Source organism: Lissotriton vulgaris, chromosome 1_1 (genome assembly GCF_964263255.1).
Source record: "Lissotriton vulgaris chromosome 1_1, aLisVul1.2, whole genome shotgun sequence".
NCBI classification, from domain to species: Eukaryota; Metazoa; Chordata; class Amphibia; order Caudata; family Salamandridae; genus Lissotriton; species Lissotriton vulgaris.
The window spans coordinates 1,755,938,119-1,755,952,479 of record NC_141685.1 but is presented as its reverse complement, the minus strand read 5'-3'; the positions used below and the strand labels follow the sequence as shown (position 1 = coordinate 1,755,952,479).

Sequence of the window (14,361 nt, the reverse complement as noted above, 5' to 3'; positions counted from 1 at the left end):
TGAGTGGCGTTGCGTGTGTGAGTGGCGTTGCGTCTGTGAGTGGCGTTGCGTGTGTGAGTGACGTTGCGTGTGTGAGTGGCGTTGTGTGTGTGAGTGGCGTTGCCTTTGGGGTCTAGTGGTTCTGCCAATTATTTTAGGCATGCTCCAAGTAAAGTACTAACCCAGATTTGGACTGCAGCAGCATGGACGGGGAACTCAAACAGCTCAATGTCATCAAATCGTCAAATCAAGAGAGAAAAGTTCCCTGCTCTAATCTCATTGCTGCTCACTGATGGGATAGCTTACTGTGCAGACGCTCTGCCAGTCAGGAACTTAGCACACTGCAGCAAACCCTGCATTAGGCACTGTGCTTGCCATGATAACTACTTGATTTATATTCACATTATCGGCATCAACATATTGTGATTAAGCTGCTCTGTGATCAACAGTTTGAGGGGCTTGGCAAATTCATGGGCAAAGAATGCTTCAGCTGAGCAGCCAATCTAATTTTTTACCTACACAAATATTACGCCTAAAAGCTATTTCCCAAATGAATTTGAAAGGGTGCAAACCAAGACATCTGCAGCCGATGGCACAGACTCACTAGGTGTGACAACGGGTGGAACCATGGGGCGGGGTGTTCCTGCTTGTTCCAGTGGGTGATGAGGCTGCTCCTGTGTCCTCGAGTTTTAAAGGAAGGGTGGTGTCGGAAGGGGGTTTGTGCTGGTGCTGTAGCCCGTCCAGCTTTTGCCCTTTGCCTGAATTCCGTGTGATTTGCGTGCTCTGCTTCTTGAAAGTATGAGTAGCCAGCTATCTGTTGCTGCAAGACAGCATTACAGCCTACAACCTATGCTGCCACTGTCAGTAATACTATACCTTCTGGGCAGAGCCTTGTGCTATGCACGGCCATGACAGAGTTAGGCGAACTAAGCAGACTTCCGAACAGACATCTGTTTTAAAAAATCTGTATTCCCACTGCCAGAAACACCAGTCTTACAGCCTGGTTCAGTAGGAACGGAAGTCAGTCACAATTAGTTGTACGGCATTAACATAAACAAGGCAGAGGTTTGGGCGGTGCAAAGGCAACACCATTGAATGTGAGAGCAATATGGGGTTGGGTGGGGGAATGGATACGAAAGCAACGTGGAGAGGGCCGGAGGGACGTGAAAGCAACATGAAGGGCGCGGGACCAGGGTAGGCAGTTGGGGAAGCGCACAATTCAACGCAACAGGAAAGAGGCAGGTAAAAGAGAGCAGCGCAGGTGGCGAGACGTGCATGATGAATGCAGCGCAAAAACAAATGAACTCTCCTTCAGTTCTCAATAGGGAAGAAGTGGCGAAACATCCAAAGCTACCGAACTGGAACTGGGTTCCAGTTGCTGCATTGGCTCTCCCGTGCCTACCATAAACAAAGCTTGTACACACACTTCACAAAGCGTTTGAAAAAATAATAGATTTACCTTAAGTGTGATAACAAGCATGTGTTGGCAAAGCATCTTAATTTACAAAATCGGGTCAACGATGGTGCTGCACTGCACAGAATGAAAACAAGGCTGTGTTTGCGGGGAGAGAGAGGGGAGGTGCTGGTGTGGGAGGGGGGAGGTGCTGGTGTGGGAGGAGTGCTGCTAGGGCAAGGCTGTGTTTGCGGGGAGAGAGAGGGGAGGTGCTGGTGTGGGGGGGGAGGTGCTGGTGTGGGAGGAGTGCTGCTACGGCAAGGCTGTGTTTGCGGGGAGAGAGAGGGGAGGTGCTGGTGTGGGAGGGGGGGAGTTTCTGGTGTGGGAGGAGTGCTGCTAGGGGAGGAGAAGCCCTGGCCGTGAATGCGCGTGCATGTTTGCTCACGTGATTCACGTGAACTGCAAGAACACCGCGGGGCTGGAGGATTTTGCCGACTTGAATTCTCCCCATTTCCCATTCCTGCGGAATGGTAAAGGCGAGACCTAAAAAGTAGATGAAAAAGTTAAAGAAAAGGGCCACAACCAAATCATGCAAAACGTTATAAATAAGCCTAATTTAATACCCCCGGAAACCCCAAGAGTGGCACGGGAACCAACCATCATAATTCAACCTAGCCACCTTGGGCCAAATACAAACACAAACTCAACAACAGATCCACTAACAACAGCCGCAAAAGGCTTTGTTCTCTCCCCACTATCTCATCACCTTATAGGAGCACAGGAGAGTTGCAACAACATTTTTGCACAAGAAGGAGAAGGAGACAGAAGATCTCAACGCCCATCAGCAGATAAATCTATAGACAAATCCTCCTCAAAAATTAAAACAAATGGCAGCTGGAACCAAGCTAAAACTTCATCCCCAGATAAGAAGTGGATTAGCAGCCAGCAAGATCAGTCATTAGGCACAGCCGGAATTAACTCATCCTTCCTGACAACGGAAGAGTGGGAAAAAATGGTTGATACCTATTCCCAGGGAAAGTGCGATACATCAACGCAGGATCAAGAACACAAAAGCCCCAACGGCTCTCACTGAAGAGGAGAGCGGACTATGGGACTATGGGCGTCCCTTCTAAATACAATGAACCTTTCGACAAAAGCAATGGAATACCACTCGGACAAGATGGATATCCAACTAACCCTTCTAACCCGCCTAACCACACATGTCATCAACATCGACAACAAATTACAAGACCTGAATGAGCTGATTAAAAGAGCCCAATCAGAAACTGTGCTCAACCCTCCAAGCTGCACTTGTTTCACAATTATCGACAAACTAGCCACCCTTCCGGCCGTAATGAGTGATCTTCTCACAGACATAAAGCATGGAAATCACTCCCAAAGAGAAGGAGAAGCAAAGGTACTTGGAAGTGAACAAAGAAAAAATGTGGTACATGCCCCAAAGCAAACAACAGAGGAAACAAACCTCGGCGGAACAACCAAGGAATCAAACAGTATAAAAATCCACCCTAACGAAAGGATCGAATTGAGCACAGTCCAATACGGTATTCAGGACGGACAAAAATCACAAATGACCAAAAGCCTGAGACCAGAGCAAGTGGGTACTTTACACTCGCCCCATCAAGAACCGCAGCAATTGATTAAATCCACAGAGCTGCTGATTATCCCTGAAGAAAGAGATCAATGGCAAGGCAGAACGCAAACTTCAAAACAATGACGGAAATTGAAGAGAAAAGGGAGAAATAAGACATCCACCATAAAATCTTTCTCCCAACAGGTGAACAAGACAGCGGATAAAGGAAACACTACCGACGAACTAAACCCAAACGTCAATTCAAGCCCCTCTAGTAATCCCGGACTAACGGGACCGGAAACAACGTCCCCAAAGACCAAACCTTTACAAGACAACAAGTCCAAAGGATCAGAAGAGGAAGAGGACAAGCCAGAATGGCCAGAGATAAAATATAAGAGTGCAACAAACTCCTTAGGAGTGCAAAAAGTGGGAACTGAAGCAGTCGGATATAAGGACTCACAAAAAATAGGGGGCTCAGACGTCCAGGTTCTTGCCAGCAACACGGGCCCTATAATAAGAAAAAAGGACACCGAGGTAAAGCTCAACATTGAATCATTGAACTGGAAAGGGCTAGCCCCACAAACCACTGGAATATCAGAAAGAACAGAACAGGAAATAAAATCCGAACAACCATCTGTCAGGCCCAACTTCATTAATGATAATTCATCTTTCAGTACGGAATCACTGAATAGGACAGGACCAGTCCCCAAAGCAGCCAGAATGCCCCTCAAAGCAGAATATGATATAAAATCCAAACAAGCTCTGGATAATACCAATCTTGCCGACCACAAATCAATACTTTTTATCCCAGAGTACAAATCCAAGGGCCGAGAGGACTTTCTAAATAGAAGTAATATTCTATGACTATTAAATTCAATCACAAATCTGAGTAAGCTCCCAAGATTTGGAGGCCGTAGAATTCATCAACCATAAACACCAGTCGGACCAGATCTCTGGTGAACCACCTGGTTCACTAGAGATCTGGAAGAAAAAATTCTAAAAGAGGAAAGGCAACTCGAGGCATGGGGGATTCGAATAAAACCTTATCAGAGTCCCGGTTATCCTGAACCCTTACTCCGCAATTTCCAGGAATTCTCCAACCGAACTCAGGAAAATGACTGCCCTGGCATATCCAAAATAAACATATTAAGAGGAGCCCGAGGAAGCTCAGCCGAGCGAAAGGACAGAGATCTCCCGGGGCACAGAAACAAAGACGAACCGGACCATAGACAAGGCTGGGACTGGGTAGCAAAAACCATTAACACCAGATATATCGGCCCATGACAGTCTGAAGAACGATTTAAGAAAGTGTCAAAATCAAAGCCATCGCTAAAACTGTGTTCATGGAACATAAAGGGACTAGGTCCAAAAACCACAAACAAAGATCTATTGTTATACTTTCAGCAGTACGATCTAATCTCACTACAAGAAACGTGGTTGGTAGAGTCGTTTCACCTCCACGGCTATAAGACATACTATCTCCCAGCCAGCAGAATCTCAAAGTTCGGCCACAAGAAAGGAGGACTAACTACATACATCTCAATAAAAACAATAACAACAGTAAAATAACTGCTGAGTAAAAACACATCGAGAATAGATAATGGAATAAATGTAGTACAGCTGGAATTTTCAACCGCGGAGAAAAATAAACTACATTTGATCCTGCTCAATACCTATTTGCACCCGAAAGGCAAAAACGGTGCACAGTCCTTGGTATCAGAATTGACGAAACTTATAACGGAAGGAGAAACTCCGAATCTTATTGTAACGGGCGATTTTAATATGTTCTTTTCTAAAAGCAAAGGAAACAACCACCCAATAGAAGACCAACTACACGAAAGGGGGATCCCTTTATTGGACGAGTGCCCATGGGGAAAACAAACTATTTTATCTAAAAAGTTATTAAATGACCTAATGAATCTGGGCCTCATTTCGATAAATGGCTGATCTCCGGCGGATCGACCCCAAGCTGCAACCTTCCACAACTTCAACTCAAGCACTGCGATAGACTACACCTTTCTATCTTACTCACTTTTCCCATTAGTACATGATTTTAAAATTGGCAAATATGATTGCAGCGATCATCTCCCGGAAGAACTGACACTGATGGCACAGGGGACAGCACTAACATTTCCAACTGACATGCAAAATTTAACGCTCACGTCAAAGTGCAAAAGAATCCAATGCAAAACAAGCGATCTAGAAAAACTCGCGAAAGATGCTGGGATCTGCTGGGAAAGTGCTAAGCTGTGCAATGATAACAACATAACCTCCTGGGAAACCTTTCTGAAAACCTTTGGTCTAGCTAACTCAAAGAGCAATTCCTCACAAGAAATCTATGCACCAATGAGGCTAAAAGAACAACACGCCAGGCTGACAAGTAATCCAAACACTCAGCCACAGACACCCCGAACCTCCAAATTAATGCAATTAAAAACAGCAATTATTAGAACACTCTGCGCTTTGCGGAAAAACGGGAGTGACGAAAACCTACTGACCGACTTGTGGTCATTAAAGGCCAACAAGCATAAGATCCTGTGGCGAAAAAAACAGGACTCCACAGACAAAACATGGTCGAAATTGCTTTATGACGCAAGAAGTAACAACAGCGCGAGATTCTGGAACACTGTTAACAAAATTGAGAATTCTAAAGCCCCTGGAATAAACTCCCACATAACGGAGGAGACCTGGGTAAAACATCTAACCAACCACTTTAACAACGAAACTGATAAGATAATACAAAGCCCAGACATCTGGGAGGAGAAAACGAAGGGCCAAAAGCCCCCAGCCGAGGAGACCAACTTCCCAGGCTCAACAACACAGATTCAGGGGAGAATTGCGAAAGGCCGGAAAGAGGGAGCTTCGGGGCCAAACGGAATTCCCCCCGCCCTCTACAAGCAAGATCCAAATTACTGGGCCGAGCAAATGCTCCCAATCTTCACGAAAATCTGGGTGGCCAAACAAATCCCTATCTCTTGGAAGGGATCAATTATCGCCCTGATCCATAAAAAAGGCAACAGGTGCGAAGCAAAAAATTATAGGCTCATTGCCCTTATTGACATAGATGCCAAATATTTTTCGGGGCTCTTACTAGAAGAACTAATAGCTTGGGCATCAGAGAAAAACGTAATCCCCATTAACCAGACCGGGTTCCAAAAAACACAGGGACATCAACAAACATTTTGGCCCTCTCCCTGCGAATATATTCAACAATTCAACACAAAAAACAGCAATACATCTGCTTCATTGACTATTCAGCTGCATTCGACAGCATAGACAGAAGAAAACTTTTGGCTAAGCTCTCAAGCTGGGACTCCGACCCCAAACTGTTGAACCTACTGATCTTATTGCATACAGAAACCAGGATCCAAATAAAACTGGGGGCAGGTAACTGTCTATCAAGAAAAATAACGACCACCAAAGGTCTGAAACAGGGGTGCGTCCTCGCACCGACCCTGTTCAAACTTTTTATGTCCGATCTTTCCAACGATCTTGATAAATGCCATCATTACGCCCCAAAGCTAGGGGGCCTCACTTTGTCAAACCTGTTGTACGTGGACGACTTAATACTAATAAGCCAAACCCCCGTTGGCCTTCAACATCTCATCAATACAACAAGCAATTTCTCTGAAAAGAACGGATTAAGCATTAACTTGGGGAAATCAAAGGCGATGATATTAAATCAAAAATCTAAAAAGCCGTCCCCACAATGGTTCCTGCGAGATCAAAAGATGAAAACAGTCAAAGAATATAAATATTTGGTTATCATTTTCGACTCAAAAGGCTGGGGGCGGAGGGGTTTGTGGGGTTGGTTTGTTCTAAATTGTTGGCCAAAATTGCCTGCAACGTGCCTCTTCTGCATCTACTCGCTTTTATCGAATGACCATTTATTATGCCAATCCTTCCTTAGCGCTATATGGACACGTGCTTACCATTCGCTACTGGTCTACCTGTTACATATACTTTGCACTGCGATGCTTTACTATGCTTTATTTTGGCTCAATAAAAACCATTTAAAACTAAAAGGCTCGTTCAAACAACCAAAAATGGCAATTAAGACCAGAGGGATATCCCTGGCAATTGCTCTAAAGAGCATTAAGAACAAAATAGCGGGCCCAAATCTAACCCCTCTGTTAAACGTTCTACAAGCAAGACTACTGCCATTGATAACCTATGGTAGCGAATGTATGAGAGCGAGAGACGAGCCCACATTAGACAAAGTAGTAGCAAAATCAATGCAAATACTCTTCAGTCTCCCACAGTACACCTCGCCAGCTCAACTAAGGCTTGAGTTCGGCCTACAGAAACAACAAATAGCACGTAAGGGTGCTTACGCAAAATGCTGGCACAAAGTAAAGAGCTCTGAGACAGGCACCCTGAACACTTACCTATGTAGAGAGCTGGAAAGAAATATGGACAGTCCTGCAATGGTCTATCTTCAAGCAGCAATAAGCACCCTTGCGCTAAAAGACCTTTGTGATACAAGCTGTAAAATGTAAATGTAAATTGATATTTGTATAGTGCACTACTCACCCGCAAGGGTCTCAAGGCGCTTGTACAAATACCGCTGTGGAACCCATCCTGGCTTTCCCTGTGAAGCCTCCACTCTTGGGCACCCCCAAGGTGGAAGCCAGGCATCCTTAGCGTTGTGGGGGCCGTTGTGGAGATTAAGCAAGCTATTGCCCAGAGTTGCAGAGTGGGACTCCATGATTGGAATAGGCACCGAGGCGAGAATTATCAGGTCCATGGAATTTTTGAGCCCAAGACCCACCGAGGCGGGGAATTGAACCCTGGTCCCGGGCTAGACCTCTGCATCAGGGTCTGCCGCTCCAACCATTGAGCCACACTTCTGCACACACAAATACTTCAAACGGCTCGTTAATAAAACTGTGAAGTATCAATCCCTGGAAGAAGATAAAGCAGCACTAACCAGTAGGACTCACAGGTGGTTCGTGATTCAGAGCTACACCAGGCCCCAACCACAGGCCTATCTAGGCACTGGCTTCTCAAGGGCGGTGAAGGAATCCTTCTTGCATTTGAGAATTGGGGTAATACCATCAAAAGAACATCTTCCACCGTGGAAACGCTCGGAATCCAACACAAAGTGCAGACTCTGCGAAGATCCAAAAGACGTTTTGCACTTGTTATGCAGCTGCAAAGCCCTAGACAGTGACCGAAGGAGACAACTAACACAGATGTGGAACCAAAGACGTTTGCGAACCCATCGACAGGCATTGTTGGCATGCTTTTACAGGGAGGACATTCAATTAGCAGACTGGTTCGCTTCATGAAACTAGCAAATACCGCACTAAACCCAGCCGTTAGTCCATGATCTGGAATAACTATGACCTGCGAAAAACCCTCACATGAAAAGAACTTTCATTTGCGAATGTTTGACAGTGTCTTTTTCCTTCCTGCTATAACTATGACCTGCGAAAAACCCTTACATGAAAAGAACTTTCATTTGCGAATGTTTGACAGTGTCCTATTCTTTCCTGCTATAGCAAGCGCAGAAATTACACACTGACAGTGTCTCATAGGAATCCTTGGGTTTTTCATTCTTCTCTATTTGAAGATAGCACAAGATTCATTTTGCACATATATATTTACAAATTTATCAACATTGCTAAATCTTGAAATGCTTTTATACGAATGTGACTGTAATGAAATGTACTCCTTTTTACCTTTGCTATTTTATGCGCCTTGCAAAAGTGCTCAAGACAAGCACCTTTTATACCAATTGCTAAGATTTTTTATTAATCATGCAATAAAGAATGTACTTACTATCTCACTCACTCTATGTATCACCCTTACTCTATGTATCTATCTATCTATCTATCTATCTATCTATCTATCTATCTATCTATCTATCTATCTATCTATCTATCTATCTATCTATCTATCTATCTATCTCACTCACTCTATGTATCACCCTCACTCTATCTATCTATCTATCTATCTATCTATCTATCTATCTATCTATCTATCTATCTATCTATCTCACTTAATGTATCACCCTCACTCTATCTATCTATCTATCTATCTATCTATCTATCTATCTATCTATCTATCTATCTATCTATCTATCTATCTATCTATCTATCTATCTATCTCACTCACTCTATGTATCACCCTCACTCTATCTATTTATCTATCTATCTATCTATCTATCTATCTATCTATCTATCTATCTATCTATCTATCTATCTATCTATCTATCTCTCTATCTATCTAAATGTATCACCCTCACTCTATCTATCTATCTATCTATCTATCTATCTATCTATCTATCTATCTATCTATCTATCTATCTCACTCACTCTATGTATCACCCTCACTCTATCTATCTATGTATCTATCTCACTCACTCTATGTATCACCCTCACTCTATGTATCTATCTATCTATCTATCTATCTATCTATCTCACTCACTCTATGTATCACTCTCACTCTATGTATCTATCTATCTATCTATCTATCTCACTCACTCTATGTATCACCCTCACTCTATGTATCTATCTATCTATCTATCTCACTCACTCTATGTATCACCCTCACTCTATGTATCTATGTATATCAGAGTGGATGGAAGATCTATCGGAGAGCACTCTCTGGTTTTCCGGCTTTTAAAGGAAGTTATTATTATTATTTATTTATTGAACTTGTATTGCGCACAGCTACCCGCAGTGGGTTTTCCCGGCGCCAGGGACAGACTGGAGAAGAAAACAAGCCGTAGCCAAGGGAAAAGACAAACAGAACCGAGGAACTTAGAACAGAAGAGTCTTCAATTTTTTACGGAAAGCAAAAAGACTTGTTTCTGTTTTTAGCGCCAACGGGAGAGCATTCCACATCTTGGGTCCCAGATATGCGAATGAACGGCCTCCCATTTTTGCCAATCGGATTCTAGGAATCACAAGATTGCCATTGTTGGATGACCTAAGAGAGCGGCCGGGCTGATATGGCTGGGCAAGATTTTGCAGGTAGATGGGAGCAGAACCCTGACGAATCTTAAATAGGAAGCACAAAGTTTTGAAGACCACACGATCAGAAATTTTTAACCAGTGAAGGTCACGCAGAGCTTGCATTGCGGACGTCCTCCGTGGAACATTGCGCAGCAGGCAGGCAGCTGAGTTCTGTACAACCTGGAGTTTATTGATTGTAGCTTTATCTGCTCCTAGATAAAGCACATTGCCATAGTCGATGCGGGACATCACAAGGGCCTGTACGACAGTTCTTCGAGTGGACTCAGGCAACATCCATATGATCTTCTGCAACCAGCGTAGAGTATTAAAACAGATTGCAGCGACCTTAGTTGCCTGCTGCCTCATCGAGAGTTTATCGTCGATCAGGACACCGAGGTTACGGGCAACAGGCCAGTGTTTAGAGCCCCACAGATCTTTATGTTTGCCTAGTATGATCACCTCGGTCTTGTCTCCGTTGAGCTTTAGCAGATGCGCGTGCATCCAAGCTGCAACACGAGAAAGGCCAGTTTTAAGGGCAGAAGTGTCCTGAGCCCTGCTGCTAGACAAAGAAAACACAATCTGCGTATCGTCTGCATATGAGTATATAGACAAACCGGCGTCCTCTACGATAGAAGCAAGTGGTCTAATGTAAATATTGAACAACAAAGGGCTCAATATAGACCCTTGAGGGACGCCGTAAGCAGAGGAGTGAATCGCAGATTCAGCTTTGTTTGAGAAAACCTGAAAGGTGCGCTCATTGAGAAATGAGGCCACCCAGGCAGGCGCTGGTCCAACAACACCAAGGGAGCAGAGAGACTCCAATAAGATGGAATGGGACACGGTATCGAAAGCAGCGCTTAGATCAAGAAGAATAAGCGCAAAGGTCTCACCGCGATCGATACCGTGTCGGAGTCGCTCAGTCACCCCAAGGAGTGCGGATTCGGTGGAATAATTAGCGCGAAAGCCTGATTGGGATGGATGAAGATATCCCACGTTTTCAACAAACTCACTGAGCTGGGTGTTAACATGGCGCTCCAATATTTTGGAACAGGCAGGCAGCAGGGATATCGGCCTAAAGTTGGCAAGATTTATGATGTCAGCACCAGATTTTTTAAGCAGGGGAACGACCATGGCATGTTTCCAGTCCTGTTCCACCCGAGATTCAATGAGAGAGATGTTAAGTAGCCTCATTAGGAATCTCCGTGGTTCAAGGTCAAGTTGTTTCAGTATCTTCATAGGGACAGGGTCCCGCGGGGAACCTGACCTGATGCTTTTTAAGCAAGACAGGAAGGAAGAGTCATCAAAAAGGTGTCCAGGTGTGAATGAACTCAGTAGGGGAGACGAAAGCATTGCAGAAAGAGCCGGGTTGAGAGAGATCAATTGGTGGTGGAAGGGAGGCCAAAGATTGATAAATGCCCTCAACCTTGGATATAAAAAAGTCTGCAATGGCATTACATTGTATACCATCTAAAGCCGGCAGCGCGGGAGTGGTATCAGCTCCTGTGAGTTTCTTAACTGTGGCAAAGAGAGTCCGGGGACAATTTTGCACTGAAGTGATTGTGGAGGCGATATAAGAGGCCTTAGCACGTTTGCAGTTTGCATGATAGAGTTGTAATTCTTCTTTGTAAATCACTTTAGAAGGAGCGGAGTAAGACATCCTCCACTTCCTCTCCAGGGCTTTACATTTGGCACGTTGGATTTTCAGCTCATCCGAGTACCAAGGTGCTGGTGGGCGCAAGGATCTACATTTGCTGCTAGACCGAGGAACGAGAGCCAACACTGCATCTGTCAACCAACCAGAAATGGGAGCATTCAGATTCTGCTCAGTGTTGATAAAAGATAGAATTGTCTCAGTCAGGCGCAGATTAAAAGCAGCTACGTCAAGCCTGTCCCAGCGATAAGATGATTTAATTTCCTCCACATAAACACTGGCCAAGTATAGACCAGGTGGTAGCACGAAATGTATCGCATAATGATCAGACCAGACGAGCGGACGCGCCGAGTAAGTGCAGTCAAATGAAAGAGTAGAAATGATTGGATCCAAGAGATGACCAGCAAGATGAGTACCTCCGGAATTACAAAGTTTGAGGTTAAAAACCTCAAGATCAGAGAGAAAAGATTTATTGAGGGGATTATTGACATCATCTAAATGGATGTTTAAATCACCAAGAATGGTGAAATTATTCGATTTTAGTAGTGTTGCTGATAGGCAATCAATGAGTGAGGTAATCCATGACGCGGCATTTCCGGGCGGACGATAAATTAGCAGACCGGAGAGCGTAATTTGAGGATTAATCATAAGTTTAAACAATGCTGCCTCACTACCTGGAAGATGTAATAATTCCAGTTTACATTGGTAAATAGATTTAAAGATGATTGCGATTCCACCACCTTTACCTGAGGGTCTATCCTGATGCAGCACAACATAGTTGGGAGGGATAGCTGCAGCAATGTCCGGACCAGAGCTGGCATGTATCCAAGTCTCGGTCAGGAACAGAGCGTCAGGGGATTCCTCAGTTATAAAATCGAAGATGTTTAATTTATTCTTGGGAAGCGATCTACAATTTAGGCTCCAAAAATGGAGCGGGGAAGAAGAAGAGGTATGACCCTTGGTAGGCTTCCTTTTTCCCCTATAATGCTTAACGCTCTGTTGTGTCTTAGAGAGCTGCATTTTGCCAGTAGAAAAGCCACAACCAGCACATAGGAAATAATGACGAGGCAAGATGCATGAGGTGCAGGAGGTGGGGGTGCAGGGTCGCAGTGAAAGTAGTGCAGTGGAAGAGTAATATACACGGCCATCCGGAGTTTGCCTACCTGAGGACATGATGGCAAAGGGCAGCCCGTCCAGCAGCCCGTCCTCAGCGCGGACGGGCGCAGACGGGCTGAACTCTGGCGTAACTCCGGCGTCAGTCTGGCGTCCCCTGTGCGCGTCACCGCTGCGCGTTATCTTGGCTATAATTTATGCACTGCTCGTCTCCTAGAGAGAGGACTAGAGCGTGCAAACTATCCCCCAAGCTAAGATGGCCGCCAACGAGACGTGGGCGCAGGACCCGCAAAGTGCGGTGATGTAGCCAATTAGAGTGCGGGAGAGGGGGCAGAGATGTAAGTATGCGTGGCCGGCACTTTAAAAACAAGGAAAAAGTTCAAATTAGCAGTTTAACATAAATGACCAAAAACGGGAATTTTAAAATCTCTAAGAGCTGCTGGCAGGTCGCGCTGCGAGTATAGCGCTGCAGGTAGTGCGCTAGGCTGTACATTTTGCTAAATCTCCTTTTCCCAAGTAGAATACAATGCAGAGTGTTAATCTAGTTTTAAGTTTGATTATTTCATGGGCAGATACTGCAGATCTATCTATCAAATATTTATCTTGAAAGTTGACTATACTTTTGTATTTGGTTTCACTCAAATGTATTTCGGATGTTAAAACACTCGATGTGTCTTCTTTCCATAATTCCCCTCTAGGAGTTTATTTCCACATTCCTAGATGCACTAAAACTTAACGTCAGTTCATTATCTTTTTTCTCCCCTCTGAACCTTAGAAATGCTAGATGTGCGTGCCACAAAAATAAAAGTGACTCGAGAGAACCCTCTGCAGTCACTTAAAATAAACTCAAGTAGTATTGTGTTATTGACTGGTCCACATGCTGCTGGATTGACAATCAATTCTGAATGGGGCCAATATCATCATAACACAGGTTTATGAACATTGAGGTTTGATGAGAATGCGGGAATAGTACTCGGATATTCAATGACTTGGAAGAACGGAAGGACATTACGCACACAATACATATGATTCTGCAAAAATCAATGGGTCACTCGTGAGTGAAATTCGCTTTACAGTACATTTTAAATCAAGTTGGATGTAAACGTGCAACAACCCAGTTATCTTGAATAAAAACACTTCTCATTTTAAGAATGTCCTAAACAGGAAAAAGCCCTGATGAAGTTCAAGAACGGAAGAAGCGTATTGGCTGAGCTGACATAATTTAAAACAAATATAGTATTATAAAAAAGAGACCTTTTTTTCTATGCCAGAAGACTCAATGATACAACACTCTGCATGGTCCTGAGAATACTACTTTGAGATAGGAATCGCTCTCCTGACTTTAATGGACTAATGTTTATTTTTACGTATAGACTGCTAGGAATTTTGTGTTCAAAGAATTGTATTATGTTTTGCAACCAGAGTTGTACAGTGGTAAAAGGAAATATTTGTACAGACAGAAAGGAGAGTTACATTGATGGGGAGAGGAAAAGGCTGTGCACAAAATGAGACATAATTCGGTTATGCAATTAATACTATAATTTCTCTGGTTCTAAATAAAGCACAGAAGAATTGTGCATGAATATCTTATTGGATACATAGGAGGAATTTACATTTCCGGAAAAGTGTTACATTCATGGCCTTCCCATATGTAAAACAATCTGATACTAAT

The 14,361-nt window shown here is 44.0% G+C and overlaps 1 protein-coding gene across 1 annotated transcript in view; it reads right to left on the bottom strand.

Annotated features, from left to right (window-relative positions):
- The window catches only part of PLXNC1 (plexin C1), a 456,593-nt gene that overhangs the window by 433,182 nt on the left and 9,050 nt on the right, over window positions 1–14,361 (bottom strand). The gene's annotated exons all lie outside the window — the stretch shown is intronic.